We start from the raw sequence: 23238 nt of genomic DNA on the forward strand, positions 1-23238 counted from the left end.
TAGTCTCCTTTTGATCACTTAATTAATTCCAAATTAATTCTTGATCAATACTAATTAAATAACCTTATTAATATATTAGAACTTATAATATATTAACCAACCTTAAGTGTTATTTCTCTCATTATAGTCTATCCAAATGCATGATGCCATGCAACCCAAATGGACCATGCCGGGTCGGGTCAAGTCTTACCAATTATAGTTATGGACTTAGACATTAATCCAACAGTATTTTATATAAATTACGTGCTATGTGTGCATATTATCTGCATACTTGCTAGCTATGTTGGATGAACGATTTTGTACAAGTTTTATATGACTTAAACTGTATATGTATTTATATCTACATAATATGTTGGGTAAAACATGGGTAGATGAAATATGAGTTGGATGATGAGTTGAGAGATGATATAGACCATGAGATAAGGGTGAGAGGTGGACGATGTGGAAAGCCTTTTCCCAAACGATGGCCCCGTCATTCAGCAGAGTATGGATGACAACCACGGACTATTCTAGACAGTCCAGTGGAACACTAGCAGGCTCGCAACCTATAGGTGTTGTGAACGATGTGTTCACCCGGAGTACTCTAAACCCTGGCGATCATGCAGACTTTGTGCCTAAACCTTGGCGATCATGCAGACTTGGTGCCAAAACCCTGGCAACTATGCGGACTTAGTGCCTGTTGTATAAATCCTGGCGACTATGCAGACTTAGTGCTTACACCCCGGTCACGATGGACTTCGTGCCGATTCCTTAGGATGATCCTTAGGAATGAATGAATGAGGAATAATTGATTCTTAGGGTAGATCCTTAAGAGTAAAGAAGATAATGGGGATGGGTAATTGGGTTGATTGTTGATGTTTAAACATAATAATTATATTATTGTGGGTTGAAAACCCTATGTACTCACCAGGTTTCCCAACCTGACCCACTCCAACTTATTTCTATCACAGGTGTCGATATGAAGCTACTTTACACTGAGAGATTTAAAAGAGATGTAGATCACTAGTGTAAATGAATGTAATATCTGTTTATTCTTATGTTTCTGTATTGACGATGACATCCCAAGGTTTTGAAAATGAATAAAAATACATTTCTTCGAAAATGCTTTCATAACGTATTTATCATGTTTTTCTGGGAACAAATTCCGCAACATTTTTATTAAAAGAAGTACTTTGATTTTTATAAAGCATAAACAAAATCGATCTTTTATGGCCGTGAAAAGGGGATGTCACATCGGGGTTGATACATACCCGACACAGTACTTATTGTTACATGTGGTTGATACGGACCCGACACAGCCACGTGTTGTTATATTTATGTGTATGTTGTATACAATATTTTGGGGAAGCACACTAAGGTTTGTTCTTATAGTTCTGTTTATGCTTTCAGGTACTTTTGGTATAAACGGGAAGGGCCCAGCATGATGGCACAACATCCCCCCCCCTTTATGTTTCCGCAATTATGATTTCTTTTACTCTGATGTTTTGGATAGTTTGTATCTTGTATGTTTTCGAGACATATGATGTATGGAATTGATGAATTTGAAAATGAAAATTTTATCATTCTTTTTGGGACGTTACAAGTTGAACCACCAAAATATGCTAGTAAACACTTGTATAGAGTTGTTCTTAAGCTTTAAAACTTACACCAAATAAGTGATTAAAGAGAACCAATTTTAGGAACCAAGAAGATGCAACAAAATTTAAAGACACGAGAGGGAAGAGGCTCTCTAATTCTTGGTTTTTGTCGGAAGAAAAGAAGAGAGAAGTGCAAGCAAAAAAAATAGCTCTAAATCTTGCCACAATGCCTTTCTTTAATACATGAAAGTGTATGAAAAAGTCAAGACACAAAAGCAAGAGTAAAAGTCACTTTTCTTACAAGCATGGAGGAATAATAAATAACTGAACACTCCAACTAGCCATTCCTTTGGTCATATTAACCTAGAGAGTTTTAAGAAGAATGGTACATGTAATAAACAATTCATAAAGCAATCTTGTCACCATGCCTTAAAATTCGGCAATTTGAAGAAAGAAGACAAAATGAGAAGTGTTTATTACATAACCCATGACTAGTTAGTTGAGATGTAACTAAATTGGTTACCTAAAGGGCCCAAAAGTTTGTAAACATCTTAAATGATCATACCATATGATATATTACTATCTTTTGTCCTCTTTATTATTATTCGCTAGAAATAATAATTTCCAACATATAGGTAACATTATTTTCATAAAATAACGCTTTTCCAATTAAATACAAGTTTTGAACTTTTTTATTAATCAAAATTACTATAATAAACAATCAATTAGTGGTGACTTGCTATAAGGTGTGACCGTATAGTATCATATGTTATTACCAATATCATCGCATAATGACTCTTGGGCATACAAGATCTTTCAAAAGGGTGATTTGCTTCTATAGTTATGTGGAAAAAGATAATAGGATTTTCATCATACAATGCTAAAAGTATATATATATATATATATATATATATATATATATATATATATATATATATATATATTGGAAATATGCAGGGGCTAAACTAGCTAAGATCAAGGGGTAGCACGTGCTACCCCTCAAAATCGTCCAAGAGATGTTAATTTTTATTTTATTTTATGTTGCTGCAATGACAAATTGTCGAAGGTGCTAGTCCTTACAGGTTGTGGTGTTGCTAGGGAAGATGAAGAATCATATGGGAGGAGTCATGGGGTGGTTAATTTTATTATCAGAATGATTTCTAGGGTTCTATTCAGGTATTAGTGTTAATTCTTTGTTGGCTATATAGAGGATTTGTAGGGTTTATAACCAGGTTTTTGGTACTACCGAGTGTAGGCATGTGCCCTTGATTTTTCGGTTCGTCTCCCCCTTTTATACTAACACGTTCTTTCCATTTTTATTAGCAATTTGGTCATGAATGTTTGTTTCATTTATGTGACAACCCAAAATTTATATTCTGTACAACCATTCACTTCAATAGAAGTCAGAACTGTTTCTGCTAACTTTTAAGCTTTTTGGAGTCAGTTTGAGTGTTCTAAAGCCTAGTACTGCAAGAGATAACTGGAGAGAGGATACTCTAGGATTTATTGTGCATCAATAAAGTTCCAAAACTCCAAGAGTTTGGAGTTTACGGCCCAAACATGGTGTTTATGGCCGTAAACTCTAAGGAGTATAAATATGACACTTAGTCATTTTATACACTTTTTTTTACCATTTCAAGCCTAGAAACTCATTTATCTATCAAGTAGCATCTGATTTTCCTTCTTGATCTTCAACTTTGTAAGTGTTTCTTGCGTTGTTTAGTTGATCTCTTCCATTATCTAGTGATCTTACATGATTCCATCCATGAAATCATTCCATTTTCTTAGATCTTCAAGTGTTCTTCATTTCACCAAGAACACCAAGAACACACGATAGTGTTCTTGAACTCTTAACACCCTTACAAGCTTCTATATTGTAAGTACTCTTACCTTAGCTTGTTATAGGCTTGATACACTTGATAAACAACTAGAAAACATCAAGAAACATAAGATCATAAGAGTTTACGGCCAAGGCAATCTCCTTGGACCGTAAACTCTAATGAAAGGGCCATTGTGAGCCGTAGTCCCTTACTAAGCCTTAGATACAAGTCTAGATCACTTCTTTGTGGAGTATAGGACCTTAAAAAAACAAAAGAACCAAGCACACATGAGTTTACGGCCATAAACTCATGGGGAATGGTCCATGGGCCGTAAACCCTAAAAGGTAGTGCAATGGTGCCACAATTACTTCCTAAGGCTTAGACTTGAAGTAAGGATACTTCTTTATGACTTATAAGACCTCAAAACACAAAATGGTAGAAGTTACCATGGGTTTACGGGCGTAAACCCATTGGGACCGTAAACCCAAAACCGTAAACTCATGAAGAGTTTACCCTTGGACCATAAACTCAAAAGTAAAGCCCTATAACCCTTAGATGCAATCCTTGGTACTACTAGCACTTGAATCAAAGTTTTATCCATGTTTTAGGGTGTCTTTACTTGATTAATTAGTTGTTAAATGACTAATTAGATACATATATGTGTTATTATATGTTAATTAGGATATGTGTGTGTGTTCAAGGCTTCACTTGACACTTAGCATCCTATACCATCCGTTCATCCACACCACTCACTACAGGTGAGTTCATACCCCTTAATCAACCTTTTAAATGATTTTTAAATGCTTTTATGGGGGGGGGGAATACAAGTCGAACTATTATAGTTATTATATCAATCACATGTGATTAATAACTACCAAACAAGTGGAATTCTTACTTTTCAAACTGTGTTATCAAACAAACTACTTCAAACTGTTTTACAAACTCTTTTACATGTCAAATACTTTTATTAAACTCTTTTAAACTTATATTCTGTTATATGTGTATCTATATAGATATAGTTATATAAGTAGGATTGAAAGGACTTAGGACTGATAGCTTACCTTACCTCCTGTTCCTTGTTTGGTTATGCACTTAGGGTACCGGTTGTTTGTCCGAAGGTCGTTTGAATCCTAGTCATATATTATGTATATGTATATAGATATAAAAGTTCCTTCTTTCAATTCAATGCCTTTGGGTAGCAAAGGTATACAAACATGTTCATTCATACAAACAACATTGCTAGTAAACTATAATAGGTATAGTTTATGAAGTTACTAATACTATTACTAGAACAATGGAACATACAATGAGCCAGTTCATACATGAGTCAACACATACTATTATGAGAAACAGAGAGCACATACGTACATACTAGACAGAGAGAGAACATACAATACAGCTAGTACATACTATACATTATACAAGAGAACATACTATTATGAGAAACAGAGAGAGCATACATACATACTAGACAGAGAGAGAACACACAATACAGCTAGTACATACTATACATTATACAAGAGAGCATACTATTATGAGAAACAGGGAGAACATACATACATACTAGACAGAGAGAGAACACACAATACAGCTAGTACACACAATACATATACAAGAACACTACTACAGTTATGTGAGCCACGTAACGGAGCATGGCATCACCTGTCATGGCTCGTTTTGTATCCAGAATCTCCTTCAGTGGAGAGCATTGAGTTTGTGTATACATCTATACTGGATTGACTATCCTACACCTTGCTGCTCGCTACAGTGGAACTTGCAAGTCTACGGGTGCCAAACGTCATTCCTTCCGACGTCTTACATCATCGTGTTTCTAGTTGGTAGTATGGTACAGGCCAATCATGTCACACCCCGATCCTTGTCGGAATCGATCAAGGCGTGATATATTGTTCAAAGTCTCATGACAACTAGGTTATAATGTGATTAGATTCAATTAAGTACTAAGTATGCAAACAAGATCCACAACATACAAGTACAAATACAAATGCAAACCACATTTATTACATCAAATTTAAATTGTCTTGTGGATTTCTAAGGCACAACCTATTTTTCATCATTCTTCATTCTTCAAATCTGCATCATGGGTAAAAACAGGTCAACTACGAGACTTGGTGAGTAATCAAATTTTAGTAGAGAAAATTGTGAAGTTGAAACATTTATAATTTGAAATCTGTTTTCTTTTGAAGTCGCCAAACAATTGTACTTGAGATAACGGTTTATAAATCAAAAATTGATTAACAATTGATAACAACAACAATAAGTCCTCACCCTATATATATACATATGTATATATATATAAATATATATAGGATGGAGCATCTAATCATCATACACACTCAACCACGTGTGATCAATCACCTTAGCGTCCCAAGGCGGGGTGGTCAACCCAATAGCGCTATTATTGTCCATAACGTACCTCAAGAATACGGGCATAGTCATGGAGATTAGACTAAAAATGATAATGCACTACAAGTACATGTAGCGTAAACAAACAATAGTTATACAATTAATGACTCACGTATAAATGTCCCAACAATGTCTCAATTGTGATAAAACAATAAAATGAAGTTGGAACATATTAGAACCACATGATACACCCCAAAAGTATTGAAAATTATAAAGTATGGGGTAGATTACTCACATTAGTCCCAAAACGAAATGCGTGTGTCGTACGATAGACGATTCGGGTCAAAATGGCGTAGAACCTAATATAATTAATAGTTTTGGTTTAGGAACTGCTAAACGAGAATGGAGTATTAATAAATAATTAGACACATATTCTTATATTAGATGAATTAACAATAATTCATTTTGATTATAATATTAAGGTATTTGTTTGTTAAATGAATTTTAAATTGAATTACTTACTTTGCATAATTAATTTATATTTTCAATTTAGGCCAGATTTTAATAATTTCTTATTAAAATAATAACTTGCCCAATTATAATTATTTACAGATTTTAACAATTATTTATATGAAATAATCATTAAAATGCATTTTTACATGCTTAAATACTTAGGAAAATAGTTTTAAATAGTAAACAGTATTGAAAAATTATGAAATTATTAGGAAATCATTATTTCATACAATATGAATTACTGTAAAATTTGTATATTTTTCTGAACTGTTTTAGTATTTATTTAATAGTTTAATGATTAAACAACACAAAATTCGGGAAAAATAGTAAATGATTCTCAAAAAATCATAAAATTAACCATAGTTTTTATAACATGATGTAGAGCCCAGTGTATAAGTTTCAGATATTTGTGACTATGGGAAGTATTTTTTATATATTTCATTATTAATTAATCAATAAAATCATAAATAATAGTAAACAGTAATATAAATGCATGAAACTTCATATATCATGTTTAATCAGTATACAGGTCATCCCAGAATTTTCTCAGAATTTATTGAATGCAACAAGTATTTTATGTGAATTATTGCCCTACTTTATTGCAATAATTATGATAATTCAATCAAAATAAGTTATTTTCTGAAAATTTCCAGAACTTCTTATTTTATTGATGGTATTCTGAGAAAAATCAGGTTTATGAAAAAAATGAGTTTTAGATATTTTGGTGGATTTAATTTGTTTCTTGTATGAATTTGAAACTTTTAACAACATACCTTGATGAATGCTTCAAGAGGGATGAAGATTTGAGTATAATAGATTGTTCTTGGATGGAATATGAGTATTCTTGGAGGAAATTTCGAGATTGAGAGTGAGAGAAAGAATAGAGAAGATTTAAGTGGTGAAGAGAATAATGTGTTGGGAGAAAAAGGAAAGGAAAGTGGATGGGAGGTGTGAGTGGGAGACCATGGGAATAATCTTTTTGCTTTTGGTGGTCTTCATAATTTCCCACTAACACAAGCATCTTTTACATAATTAATATAAGAGTTTTATAAAATTTAAAGTAAAGTTTATAAAAAATAGAGTTTTATAAAATTTAATGTAAAGTTTATAAAAATGGAGTTTTATAAAAGATAGGTTATTATTTGATTATAACAATCTACTTTGATTTGAAGTTTAATTAGAGAATTCAAGTTTGATTCTTTGTATTTAATTAGAGCATTATACTTTGATTTGATTTTAATATGGTATCATAATTTACTTTGATTATAGTTATAACGTTGTACAATACTATGTTGCTATTAACGTCAAGTTATATCGTATTGTATGGGTTTTGATCATATTAGCGTCAAGTAATCTGGAGTAGGGTTTATTAAATTTCCAATTGGGTTGGGTTGACCCGAATCCATTTTAGGCGGATGTCACAGTCTCCCCTACTTTAGGAAATTTCGTCCCGAAATTTAAGAAGAGAGTACCTTAAGAGAAAAGTTGTGGGTATTTGGTACGCATATGATCCTCACGCTCCCATGTATACTCAGGTCCACGTGCCGACTGCCACTTGACCTTAACCAGGGGAATGCGACTTCTTTTCAGTTGCTTTTCCTTTCGGTCAGCAATTTCCAAGGGTTTCTCGATAAATTGCATTGTCTCGTCGATTTGGATATCCTCGAGAGGAACATGAAGGTTCTCGTCTGCTAAACACTTCTTGAGGTTGGCTATATGAAATACCGGGTGAACTTTCTTAAGCTCTGTTGGTAGATCCAACTCGTAGGCTACTGGTCCGATCCTTTTTATGATCTTAAACGGGCCTACGTAGCGTGGTGCTAATTTACCCTTGCGTCCAAATCGAACCACACCTTTCCATGGGGACACTTTTAACATGACCATGTCACCTACGGTAAATTCAAGCGGTTTGCGTCGCTTGTCGGCATAACTCTTTTGTCGGCTACGAGCTGCAAGAAGGTTATCGCGAATCTGAGTGATTTTGTCGGTTGTTTCCTGGATAAGCTCAGGACCAACGATTGGAGAATCCACTGTTGCGCGAATCACGTGGGACTCACCGATTTCATGCCAACAAATAGGAGATCGGCATTTACGGCCATACAATGCCTCAAATGGTGGCATCTTGATGCTAGAATGATAACTGTTATTATAGGAGAATTCCACCAACGGTAAATGAGAGTCCCAGTTTCCTCCGAAATCCAAGACACACGCCCTCAACATATCTTCGAGTGTTTGAATTGTCCTCTCAGATTGACCATCGGTCTGAGGATGATAGGCGGTACTGAGATCGAGGCGGGTTCCCATGGCTGTTTGAAGTGATTGCCAAAACCGAGAGAGAAATCTCCCATCACGATCTGAAATGATGCTGAGAGGAATGCCATGCCGACTAACTATCTCGTTGATGTAAATCCGAGCAAGTTTTTCGACTTTGAAATTTTCCCGGATGGGAAGGAAATGAGCGGATTTGGTCAAACGGTCAATGATTATCCAAATGCTGTCGTGTCCTTTTGTGGTACGGGGAAGTTTGGTTACGAAATCCATGGCGATCGCTTCCCATTTCCACCTGGGGATTTCTGGTTGGACCAATAGTCCAGAGGGTCGTTGATGTTCTACTTTGACCCTGGAACATGTAAGACATTTGGCCACGAATAAAGCAATATCCTTTTTCATTCCCGACCACCAATAATTGGTTCTCAGGCCATGATACATCTTGTCAGTGCCCGGATGAATGGAATATCGGGTTTTATGGATTTCTTCCATCAGGAATATGCGAAGATTCTCACGATCTGGGATCCAGATGCGATCTTGATAATAGAAAATACCATCAGATTTGGTTTCCAACTCCCCATCAATTCCCGTGGGCATGTCATTTTCGGTAATTGCCGAGTGTTGGGCTCCTCGAATTCGGTCGCTGAGATTGGACAAGATAGGAGAACATATTAGATGAAATGCATGGGCATGTTCTTTTCGGCTTAACGCGTCGGCTACGACGTTTGCCTTGCCCGGATGATAGCGTATTTCACACTCATAATCATTTAGGAGCTCGACCCATCGTCTTTGCCTCATATTGAGTTCCTTTTGATTAAGAATATGTTGCAAGCTCTTGTGGTCGGTGAAAATTACGCATTTAGTGCCGTAAAGGTAATGCCTCCAAATTTTAAGAGCGAAAATCACGGCACCGAGCTCCAAATCATGAGTTGTATAATTCCTTTCGTGGATTTTGAGTTGTCGCGATGCGTAAGCTATAACCTTTCCCCTTTGCATCAAAACACAACCTAGACCGAGATTGGAGGCATCGCAGAATACCACGAAATCTTCGGATCCTTCAGGGAGTGTAAGAATCGGAGCGTCACACAAACTTTGTTTAAGGGTTTGGAAAGCGTATTCCTGCTTGGGTCCCCAATCAAAAGGTGTACCCTTGCAAGTGAGAGAAGTAAGCGGTAAAGCAATCTTTGAGAAATTTGAAATGAAGCGCCGGTAATAGCCGGCTAAACCAAGGAAGGACCGAATTTCCTTGGGGGTACGGGGGGCTTTCCAATTCTGGACTGCTTCAACTTTTACGGGATCGACTAAAATACCCTTGTCACTTACAATATGACCAAGGAATTGTACCTCATTTAACCAAAACTCGCATTTCGAAAATTTGGCGTAGAGCCGATTTCCTTGCAACGTTTGGAGAGTTAGGCGAAGGTGTCTTTCATGCTCTGCCCTAGTCTTGGAGTAAATGAGGATGTCATCAATAAAGACGATAACAAAACGGTCGAGATAAGGTTTAAATACCCGATTCATCAAGTCCATGAATACGGCAGGGGCATTTGTTAGGCCGAAAGGCATAACGGTGAACTCGTAATGACCATAGCGGGTTCGGAAAGCGGTTTTGGGGATGTCTTCTTCCCGTACTCGAAGTTGGTGATAACCTGAGCGAAGGTCAATTTTTGAGAAGCATGAAGCTCCTTGAAGCTGATCAAAAAGGTCGTCGATCCGAGGTAACGGATATCGGTTCTTGATGGTTAATTTATTTAACTCCCGATAATCGATACACATACGAAACGAACCATCTTTCTTTTTGATGAAGAGAACCAGGGCTCCCCAGGGTGAAGTACTAGGGCGGATAAATCCCTTATCGGTTAGTTCTTGGAGCTGACTTGCCAATTCTTGCATCTCGGTTGGAGCCAACCGATATGGAGATTTGGCTATGGGAGTAGCCTCAGGAACAAGTTCGATGCGGAACTCTAGCTCACGTACTGGAGGGAGTCTAGATACATCATCAGGAAAGATGTCGGGAAAGTCTCGTACTATCGGAATATCTTCGATCTTCTTTTCTTTGACCTTTGTTTCCACCACATGGGCTAAGAAAGCCATATATTCTTTTCGTAGATATGATCGAGCTTGAGTACATGACATAAGACTAAGCTTTTTCGAATGAGTCTCGCCATAAATACGAAGACTTTGACCGTCGGCGAGAGGAATACGAATGAACTTATCGTAACATACTATTTCAGCATGGTTTTGGGATAGCCAATCCGTTCCTACGATGATGTCGAAGCTACCAAGTTCCATAGGAACTAAATTGACAGAAAATTTATGACCGCAAAAATCGAAAGTGCAATCTTGGATGATTCCATTGAGTGAAACGTATTTTCCATCGGCGACTTCTACGGTAAAGTATTCATCAAGAATCGTGCGAGGTGTGTGAAGTATGGGCTCAAATTCCAAAGACACAAAACTTTTATCGGCACCTGAATCAAAAAGTACTGACGCGTAGCAGTTATTTATGAGAAACGTACCATTTACGACCTTGTTATCAGTCTTTGCTTGGGTTGCGGTAATGACAAAGGCTCGGCCTTTGGGAGCTAGAACCTGCATTGTTGGATTTGCCTGGGCTTGGGTGTTGATGATATTGACTAGCCTAGGACACGCGTTTCTGAAATGGGTGGGGTCACCACAGTTGAAGCATGTTCCAGTTGGATACCGGGTTTGTGTTTGCTGATTTGAGGGTAGATAGAGTGGTCGCTGAGTTTTTGGTGCACGACATGTGTCCGCCAAGTGGCCATAGCGACCACAATTCGTACAGAGGCGACACGGACTGGTGGTCATATGATGATAGTTACAGTGGTTACATAGGGGGTGAGGTCCGGTATACGACTTTTTATTCGGTTGGGCTTGTGGGGTGACTTGGGTGATAGGAGTAGCAGGGGTAATAACAGCATGGTTGTGGTGATGACTTTTCCGCTTCTTTTTGTCATGTCGGTGGGAGGACTCGGACTTGACAATTAGGGGGGTCTCAGGGGTCGGCTTTTCAGTTGACATCTTTGAACCCTTGCGTGGGAGGACACCATCGTTCATATTGTCCTCGTTGAGTTGACTTGCAATTTCAATGGCGGATTCTAGGGTAGATGGCCTGCTTCTGGTCACCGAATCACGGATCTGGCGTGGTAACCCTTTGATGTAGCGGCGTATTGCAGTTTTCATAGGTTGAACCATGTGAGGTAGGAGTCTCGAGAGATCATGGAATCTATTGGTGTAGGTCGCGTTGTCGCCTCCCTTCTATTTCAGATTCCAGAATTCATCCTCGAGAGTTTGCAATTCGCTGTCAGGGCAGAACTTCTCCATCATGCGTTCTTTTAGTTTTTACCAGGTCATTCCCAAGGCAACAGCCTCTCCCTTTGCCCATTTTTCTAGGTTCCACCATGTGAGAGCATGACCTAGGAGGCACCCTGTAGCATGACGGACCATCAGGTCCTCAGGACACTCGCTATGGATGAAAGTACTCTCCATTTCTTCAATCCATGTGAGGAGTGCGGTGGCACCATCTGTGCCTTTGAAGTAAGGCGGATTGCAGTTACGAATGTGCTTGAACGAGCAACGAGGAGTTGTTGCTGGAGCTTGTGGCTGAAGAGAATGAAGTTGGGTTGCAATTGTTGGGATGACGTTTGCTACCTCCTTGGCGACCAGGGCAGCTAGCCTTCTGTTGTTGCGAGCAGCGTATGGGGGTCGTAATGCCATCTACGAGAAACACGCATATGGACTTGTGAGTTATTTGTAAATTGATTATGGAAATAAAGTTTTTAGACATTGTTGGGTAAAATAATTGTAAAACACTTGTTGGGCCATGGTTAGGAGTGTTGGGCACCTTTTGGGCTTTCTATGGTTACTAAATGTGAAACATGTAGCACTTGCGTGGGCCCCCACAAAACTAAGTTTTCACATTTCTTTCCCACTTCTAGGCCCATTAGGGAACTTAATAGTCCAATGAATTGGCCATTTTGGAGTGTATCCTTTCTGATACGTTTGATAAGGTCGGGTATTTTGATGGCTCAAAAGTAATGTGAATGACGCGCTTTGGCCTATAGGTTTGGGAACTCTCGCCTTTGGTCCCCAGATAAGCAAACTGGTCCCTCGGTTGATTGGGATGTATACGAATGCTTACCTAGTCAGGACTTTTGGGCTACCGGCACCTCCCCCTTCCAGTTACTACGCGTCCATTACTATGATCCTACCCAACTAGAGTGGATGACTTTGAATTTCCTATGAGCTCTAAGGAATACATATATGTATATACATTTTGTTAAACAACTTGAGTATGTGTGTGATTTTCAGAGAAAGTGGAGAATATTCACAAGTGTATGCACACATATAAGTGTCAGGAGTAATACGTATGCACATAAGGGAGCAATTAACACACAAAGGTATTCCTAGGATTTTCTAAGTGCGAATTGCATACAGTTGTGTGTGCATTTTATAAACTAGCATACGAGAGGACCCTAGAGGCTATAGACTAGGTCAAGGCAATTAACCTAATTCCCTATAGTCAAGGGCTCTGATACCAATCTGTCACACCCCGATCCTTGTCGGAATCGATCAAGGCGTGATATATTGTTCAAAGTCTCATGACAACTAGGTTATAATGTGATTAGATTCAATTAAGTACTAAGTATGCAAACAAGATCCACAACATACAAGTACAAATACAAATGCAAACCACATTTATTACATCAAATTTAAATTGTCTTGTGGATTTCTAAGGCACAACCTATTTTTCATCATTCTTCATTCTTCAAATCTGCATCATGGGTAAAAACAGGTCAACTACGAGAGTTGGTGAGTAATCAAATAGTAGAGAAAATTTTGAAGTTGAAACATTTATAATTTGAAATCTGTTTTCTTTTGAAGTCGCCAAACAATTGTACTTGAGATAACGGTTTATAAATCAAAAATTGATTAACAATTGATAACAACAACAATAAGTCCTCACCCTATATATATACATATGTATATATATAAATATATATAGGATGGAGCATCTAATCATCATACACACTCAACCACGTGTGATCAATCACCTTAGCGTCCCAAGGCGGGGTGGTCAACCCAATAGCGCTATTATTGTCCATAACGTACCTCAAGAATACGGGCATAGTCATGGAGATTAGACTAAAAATGATAATGCACTACAAGTACATGTAGCGTAAACAAACAATAGTTATACAATTAATGACTCACGTATAAATGTCCCAACAATGTCTCAATTGTGATAAAACAATAAAATGAAGTTGGAACATATTAGAACCACATGATACACCCCAAAAGTATTGAAAATTATAAAGTATGGGGTAGATTACTCACATTAGTCCCAAAACGAAATGCGTGTGTCGTACGATAGACGATTCGGGTCAAAATGGCGTAGAACCTAATATAATTAATAGTTTTGGTTTAGGAACTGCTAAACGAGAATGGAGTATTAATAAATAATTAGACACATATTCTTATATTAGATGAATTAACAATAATTCATTTTGATTATAATATTAAGGTATTTATTTGTTAAATGAATTTTAAATTGAATTACTTACTTTGCATAATTAATTTATATTTTCAATTTAGGCCAGATTTTAATAATTTCTTATTAAAATAATAACTTGCCCAATTATAATTATTTACAGATTTTAACAATTATTTATATGAAATAATCATTAAAATGCATTTTTACATGCTTAAATACTTAGGAAAATAGTTTTAAATAGTAAACAGTATTGAAAAATTATGAAATTATTAGGAAATCATTATTTCATACAATATGAATTACTGTAAAATTTGTATATTTTTCTGAACTGTTTTAGTATTTATTTAATAGTTTAATGATTAAACAACACAAAATTCGGGAAAAATAGTAAATGATTCTCAAAAAATCGTAAAATTAACCATAGTTTTTATAACATGATGTAGAGCCCAGTGTATAAGTTTCAGATATTTGTGACTATGGGAAGTATTTTTTATATATTTCATTATTAATTAATCAATAAAATCATAAATAATAGTAAACAGTAATATAAATGCATGAAACTTCATATATCATGTTTAATCAGTATACAGGTCATCCCAGAATTTTCTCAGAATTTATTGAATGCAACAAGTATTTTATGTGAATTATTGCCCTACTTTATTGCAATAATTATGATAATTCAATAAAAATAAGTTATTTTCTGAAAATTTCCAGAACTTCTTATTTTATTGATGGTATTCTGAGAAAAATCAGGTTTATGAAAAAAAATGAGTTTTAGATATTTTGGTGGATTTAATTTGTTTCTTGTATGAATTTGAAACTTTTAACAACATACCTTGATGAATGCTTCAAGAGGGATGAAGATTTGAGTATAATAGATTGTTCTTGGATGGAATATGAGTATTCTTGGAGGAAATTTCGAGATTGAGAGTGAGAGAAAGAATAGAGAAGATTTAAGTGGTGAAGAAAATAATGTGTTGGGAGAAAAAGGAAAGGAAAGTGGATGGGAGGTGTGAGTGGGAGACCATGGGAATAATCTTTTTGCTTTTGGTGGTCTTCATAATTTCCCACTAACACAAGCATCTTTTACATAATTAATATAAGAGTTTTATAAAATTTAAAGTAAAGTTTATAAAAAATAGAGTTTTATAAAATTTAATGTAAAGTTTATAAAAATGGAGTTTTATAAAAGATAGGTTATTATTTGATTATAACAATCTACTTTGATTTGAAGTTTAATTAGAGAATTCAAGTTTGATTCTTTGTATTTAATTAGAGCATTATACTTTGATTTGATTTTAATATGGTATCATAATTTACTTTGATTATAGTTATAACGTTGTACAATACTATGTTGCTATTAACGTCAAGTTATATCGTATTGTATGGGTTTTGATCCTATTAGCGTCAAGTAATCTTGAGTAGGGTTTATTAAATTTCCAATTGGGTTGGGTTGACCCGAATCCATTTTAGGCGGATGTCACAAATCACATGGTACTGCAAATAACAATTGGTTTAAGGTAGTTAGTACAACAATAGTTACTTAATACAACAGTACAGTACTATTTTATTTCCCATTGCATTCACTTTGTGATCTTCACACAATGAACAGTAATGTAAAAACTATATTTTTGGTTAATGATAGTCAGATTTGGGAAAATACATACTCTTACAAGAGACACACGTACAAACACTTGATGCCTTAGTAGAAGGCTACTTTTAGTAGAAAAACATAGGGTTTTCTAGGAGATTCAAACATTTTACAAACATTCACAAACTTTTACAAACTTACACACCGCATACTCACAAAACACTTTCTTACAAACAATGACACTAAAATACTTATGATCTCACCAGCTTTAAAGCTGATCAACTCTTTCAAAATAACCTGTATTCTCAGGTCGCCAGTAGACAGGTACCAGTGCCAAATTTTGAGAAGCTGGAGCTCCTTCAAGACTCATCTTGTATTTTGTTTCATATTTTTGGTGTCTATTAAACTAAACAGAACACACTTGTATTAAATTATATTATTAATGCAATGGATGATGCTGTTGCTTGTTTACTACTATTCATTGTTGTGATACTGTACATGACGTCCTCCACCCCCGAACGATTCCGCCGTTCCGGTTTTGGGGTGTGACAGATTGGTATCAGAGCATTGTTTATAGTGAATCGAGTATATCAACCCATAAAAGATATACGAACTATAAACACAGCGGGATTTAAAAATACTCTGATAAAGAGTTTATACTTTTAAATAATAAAATATTTAACCAAGTATACATACCTGCATTCATACTAAAATCAGTGTCACTAGGACAGAACAAAAGTATTACGATTGTTGGGCAACACAAGTAGACTTAGAGACATATAGTCAAATCTGGGAAGATATAGTCTGATCAACTAAATTATCCGAGGAGTGACTAGCATGTGCCTAAGTGTGGTTGTGAGGTTGCAACAAGTCTAAAAACTTACCAACAATACCATAACGAAAACCTTAGAACAAAAAATAAACCTAAAATACTATAGGAGTATTTTCTGTTACTATAAATTACTTATGTGCTTATTTCTTATAACCCTTTTCTCACGTAGATATCATGGTTGGATTTCATATCCCCGAAGACCCATACTATCCCAACAACGGCAATGCAGGATGGCTAGGAGAAGAGCTAGAAGATGATCACCCAATCCCTTTGGATGATCACCAAGCTGAAGGCTTTTCTGATGGTTCTGACTCAGAGCCAGAAGTCAACAACCTACCCCCAGTAGCTCCAAACCCAAACCCTCATCCAACATTTCGAGGACTCACACCTCTGTGCGCCACAAACTTAAACAGATGGAGTCAGGAACAGGGTCAACCTATTCCCTATAATGGGGACAGAAGCTTTTACAACCTCACCGAGGGAGGTTCCGCTGATCGTGTCCTGCCCATCATGGTCCGTAGGATTGCTCTGAACACCGAGCAAGGTCGAGCATCTATTGACCGAGTCCTGGAGATTGACGCCAACTCTGGCGTTAACACGGTCCGCATTCGCCAACTCGAGGTAGATATGGAAAGGGTTAGGATAACCAATGGGACTTTGCAGCAACAGCTAGCTGCATCCCTAGCCGAAATCAGGGAACTTCGAGCTCAGTAAGCAAGATCTGAAAGGCGTATGAGGGACATAGAACGCCTTCTGTCTGAACCAAGAACTCACTCTAGTAGTTCTCGTCGTAGATAGAGTCTCCTCGACTTCTCTTTTGGATATAACTTAGTTTATGTAAAAACTCTAGTCTAATTTCCTATCTTTGTTAGAACTTAGACCTGTTAGGTCTTGATTAGGTCGTAAATCTGTCAAAATTTTCCCATCTTGGTTGATGTAAGGCCTACTTCTAGGTAATTTTTCCCGAACTTGTTACATCTGTAATTCCAGTATTATTCACAGATATCTAATCTCATGGAAATTATTATCCAAATGCTATCATCTTTTTAGTACTAAATCTACATTCAATCGTGTTATTCAATTGTGTTGTTGGGCTATGGAGAGTTAGTCCATGAGTCATTCTCATCAAATTCTCCCTATTAAATTCGTATCAATATCTTCATCGTTGTAAACTTATAGTTAAAAGACGCCTCCACGCCGATCAACGAGGCGCGATCCTCCGATAACTGCAACACCACCTGCTCCCCAAATCGATACGGCAGCTCTGAATGCTGTTGTGGCTACAACCATGGCTCAATATCATTCCACCAACGCCAGTGGTGCGGAAACGCCTGTTCATTCGACCCATGGTGAAGCTTCTGTGCACTTGAGAGAGTGCTCCTATAAGGACTTCACCAACTGCAAGCCACTGTCCTTTAAAGGGACTGGCAGAGTCATTGCCCTCTCGCAATGGTTCGAAAAGACGGAGTCGATCTTCGAGATATACTCATGCCCGGAAGGAAGCAAAGTCAAATTTGCTGCTTGCACCTTCGAGGCAAAAGCCCTGCAATGGTGGATCAGCCATGTCAAGTCACTATCCCTTATAGTGGCAAATGCTATAGGCTGGGAAGCTCTGAAAGAGCTAATGATTAAAGAGTACTGCCCGAGGGGCGAAATCCAGAAATTGGAGCAGGAACTGTGGAGCCTAACCATGAAAGGCTCTGACATTGTGACATATACTGCCAGATTATGCGAGCTGGTGGCCCTCTGTCCCAACATGGTTCATACAGAGGGAAAGAAGATAGAGAGATACATATGGGAGCTGGTGCCTCCATTCCAGGGGAATGTTTTGGCTTCAAACCCCACTACATTCGATAGTGCCAAGCGATTGGCACAACGGCTTATTGGCCATGGGGTCCGTACCCCGTCAACAACAACAACCCTGGCCATCTCAGAACCCGCCAAAACCGTTGATTCCAAGCGGAAATTATGGGATGACAAAAAGAAGAAGAAGGCTGCCAAAAAGCAGCAGGTCGTGGCAGTTCATGCTGCGATAGCACCTGCCGCTGCTGCTCTGGTAAATCAGTACGCTGGAAGTTTGCCCAAGTGCAACAAATGCAACTTCCACCACATCGGAGCCTGCCGAGAAATGCAGTGCTCTAACTGCAGCAGGAAGGGACACACTGCCCGCTTCTGTAAGGCTCCAGCGAAACCAATCACCCAAGTCCTCGGCGCTGGTATGGGCCAAGCTTGCTACGGTTGTGGCGAGGTGGGCCACTACAAAAGGAACTGCCCGAAGGCAGGGAACGTCGGTGGAGTGGGAAGAGTTCTGGCCATAGGCACGAGGAGGCGGTTGCCGACCCCACAGTGGTCACTGGTACGTTTCTCCTCGATAACTCTTATGCATGCATACTGTTTGATAGTGGAGCAGAGAGGAGTTTCGTGAACCAAAAATTTGCTCATTTACTTAAGCAAAAATCACGAGCACTTAAAGAACCGTTCACTGTTGAAATGGCTAATGGAAAGACGGAAAGCACTAGCAGTATATTCATAGGGTGTACCCTAACTCTTGATAGCCATTCATTTTCGATCGACCTCATGCCGGTCTCAATTAAAAGTTTCGACGTCATTATCGGCATGGATTGGTTGAGTCTTCATCGTGCCTGATGGGTTTTGAGCATTCTAACACTTCCTAAGTGTACATGCAACCCTAATAACCTTGGATCTATGTTTGTCTAATTATCATGCAAAGTTGAATTCCAAGGTTATATTCCTATCTAGCATACATGGGGAACAAATTTTAACTTGCATGAAAGATAGAATAACTTACCTTGTTGTTGCTTATGATCCTTGAAACCTTGTGAGCCTAGCACCCCAAGTGTGATGCCTCAAATGCTTCACACAAAACCAAATGCTTTTGGAATGACTTTAAAGAGAATACACACTTCTAAAATCGGCCTAGCCCTCTTGTTTCTTATGTGTAGCCAATTTTGGTGGAGAATGGGTTTCTTATATAGTGTTGACACATCTAGGGTTACACCATGTAAACCCTAATGTGTCATGACTCTTCATTTCCATGACCCATGGGTTTGTAACTCCCATGGAGCATCCTATGGGTGGAACCCAACTTGATAATCCATGGAGCCTCTTAGCCCACTATATAAGATATGAAAGATTTACATAATCTACCCTTATATTTAATTAGTTATCTTTTGATCACTTAATAAATTCTAAATTAATTCTTGATCAAACTAATTAAATAATATTATTAATATATTAGAACTTATAATATATTAATAAACCATAAGTGTTCTTTCTCTCATTTTAGTTTATCCAATTGCATGGTGCCATGCAACCCAAATGGACCATGCCGGGTCGGGTCAAGTACATACCAGAAATAGTTATGAACTTAGACACCTTATCCAACAGTCTCCCACTTGGATAAGTCTAATAACTATAACTGCAATACTTCAGGAACCGATCGGCAATCGTAGCTCTTTCAAGGTCTCTCGGAACTGAGAAGATGATGATACGCCATTTAAGATAAGTGATCATATAATCCTCTGTTCTAGATATCAGCCGGACAAATACATGGAACAATGTCTTACTTATTGTCCAGCAGTTTGTTTCCCGATTTCCGATTTGTTTGACAAAGAACTTAATTGAACACATCAACTTAGTTCTGACCGGGCCCGGTACATAAGTCAAAACAAAATCATCGAGGGTCCCAGATATCAGCTTCTAATCCAAGAAGGAACAGATAAACCTCGACTCATATGTTTGTTCTACCACTCATTGAATAATACACAAAAGCACGTTTTATAACATCGAGTTACCAATGCGTTAACGTACAATCAATGCATAACCAACTCATAAGTAACAAATCATATCTCTAGGTTTGAAGACTTATATGATATTACGATCTCACGATCACTCGAGATAAATTCCATGAAGTGATTCCAGTGAGCGTGGGTTGAGTCCAATGCTCAGAACTTATGAGCACTCATGAGCGTTGTAGCCATGTCCAACAACTTAGACCTCTGCAACCAATCATGACAGTCTTGATTCATACCTACTTCCGACATATGATCGACTATGGAGGTTCGAATAATATGATATACCAAACATAATTATTCTGGAAGTCAAAACATGCAAAAGAAATATAGTAAACCATCGACAAGAGATAGCAACACTTTACTCATAAATAAAACACCTTTTATTCATCATCTAATTTCAATTACACTTTACAAATTTCAAGGTTATCCAACTACTAAATCTAATATCATCCTTCAGCCCTATACTCCGAGCATGCTGGAGATGCTTAACCCGAGTCAGTCACATCGTGAGGGGATCTGCTGGATTCTTATCCGATGATACCCTCTTTTCCACGAGAAGTCCTTCTTCTATTCGATGTCTGATGAAATGGTATTTTCTGTCGATGTGTCTGGATCTCCCGTGATCCCTCGGTTCCTTGGCTAAGGCAACTGCACTTTCACTATCACAGAAAATTTCCATTGGCTCTTTAATAGCTGGTACAACTCCAAGGTCTCCAATGAAGTTCTTCAGCCATATCGCCTCCTTTGCTGCCTCGCTAGCTGCTATATACTCTGATTCGCAAGTTGAATCAGCCACTGTCTCTTGCTTGGAACTCTTCCAAGAAATTGCTCCTCCATTTAAGGTTAAGACCCAGCCTGACTGAGAGCGGAAATTATCCCTATCAGTCTGAAAGCTAGCATCACTATACCCTACAACTCTCAAGTCTTCACTCCCACCGAGGGTAAGGACCCAGTCCTTAGTCCTCCGTAGGTACTTGAGGATATTCTTTACCGCAGTCCAGTGTGCCTTGCCAGGGTTCCCCTGATACCTGCTAACCATGCTCAAAGCAAAGGCTACATCAGGTCGAGTACACGTCATAGCGTACATGATCGATCCTACAGCCGAAGCATAAGGTATTCGACTCATTTCTGCTATCTCAGCCTCAGTACTAGGGCTTTGTGTCTTACTCAATCTGGCATTACTCTGGATGGGTAACTCTCCTTTCTTGGAGTCATGCATGCCGAATCTCTTCAGCACCTTATCCAAGTAGGTACTCTGACTAAGTCCAATTAGTCTTTTACTCTGGTCTCTCAAGATCCTTATCCCTAGAATATAGGCAGCTTCTCCTAGGTCCTTCATAGAGAAACACTTCCCAAGCCAGGACTTAACTTCCTGCAGAGTTGGGATGTCATTTCCTATGAGTAGTATGTCATCCACATACAATACCAAAAAGCTAACTATACTCCCATTAGCCTTGATATATACACAAGATTCATCTTCACTCCTAGAAAAGCCAAGTTCTTTGACTTTCTCATCAAAGCAAAGATTCCATCTGCGAGGTGCTTGCTTTAACCCATAAATGGATTTCTCAAGCTTACACACTTTATTAGGGTACTCTGTATTGACAAAACCCTCTGGCTGACTCATGTAAACATCCTCAGCCAACTTTCCATTAAGGAAAGCGGTTTTGACATCCATTTGCCATATTTCATAGTCATGAAATGCAGCTATGGCTAACAGAACCCTAATAGACTTAATCTTGGCCACTGGAGAAAAGGTCTCATCATAATCAACTCCCGGAGTTTGTGAGAAACCCTTTGCAACCAGTCATGCCTTATAAGTGTGTACATTACCATCCATGTCGGTCTTTTTCTTGAAGATCCATTTGCACCCTATAGTCTTACGACCTGGTACATTCTCAACCAAGTTCCAAACTTGATAGTCATACATGGACTGTATCTCGCTGTCCATTGCCTCTTTCCACTTGGCTGACTCAGGGCCTGCCATGGCTTCCGCGTAAATGTTAGGTTCATCCAGACCTATCAGTGTCTCATCATTGATAAGTGTATCACCTTCTGCAGTAATATGGAATCCATAGTAATGCTCAGGTGCATTCCTAACCCTTGTGGAACGCCTCAGAGGTACAGACTTGTCAATTGGCTCAACAGGAGTTTCCTCCTCAAGTTGAGTGCTAGGGTTTGAAGTTCCTTCACCACTTGACTCTTGAATTTCTTCAAGGTCAACTTGCCTCCCACTGTCTCCTTCGCTTATGAACTCTCTCTCTCGAAAGAAAGCCCCCTAGCTACAAAGACCACATTCTCACTAGGACTGTAGAAGAGGTAACCAAAGGATTTCTGTGGGTAGCCGATGAAAATACACCTCTCACTTCGAGGTTCGAGCTTATCATGAGTCTCGCGTCTCACGAAAGCCTCGCAACCCCAAATCTTAATGTGGTCTAGTTTGGGTACTTTACCAGTCCACATCTCATGAGGAGTTTTGGCAACTTTCTTTGTGGGAACTAGATTAAGGATATGGGCGGCAGTCTCTAAGGCATACCCCCAAAATGAGATTGGTAGCGAAGCTCGACTCATCATGGAACGAACCATATCCAACCAGGTTCGATTACGCCTCTCAGCTACACCATTCAAATGCGGTGTCCTGGGAGGTGTCAATTGTGAGACAATCCCACATTCCCTAAGATAGTCGAGGAACTCTGAACTAAGATACTCACCACCTCGATCGGATCGAAGCATCTTAATGTTCCTGCCCAATTGATTCTCTACTTCTTGTTTAAACTCTTTAAACTTCTCAAAAGTCTCTAACTTATGCTTGATTAAGTAGACATATCCATATCTACTGTAATCATCAGTAAAAGTCAAATAATAACGATTAGCATCCCTTGTGGCATGTTTGAAGGGCCCACACACATCCGTGTGTATAAGATACAACAAACCTTTACCCCT

Source organism: Lactuca virosa, chromosome 2 (genome assembly GCF_052849685.1).
Source record: "Lactuca virosa cultivar CGN04683 chromosome 2, Lactuca_virosa_CGN04683_v6, whole genome shotgun sequence".
Classification (NCBI taxonomy): Eukaryota; Viridiplantae; Streptophyta; class Magnoliopsida; order Asterales; family Asteraceae; genus Lactuca; species Lactuca virosa.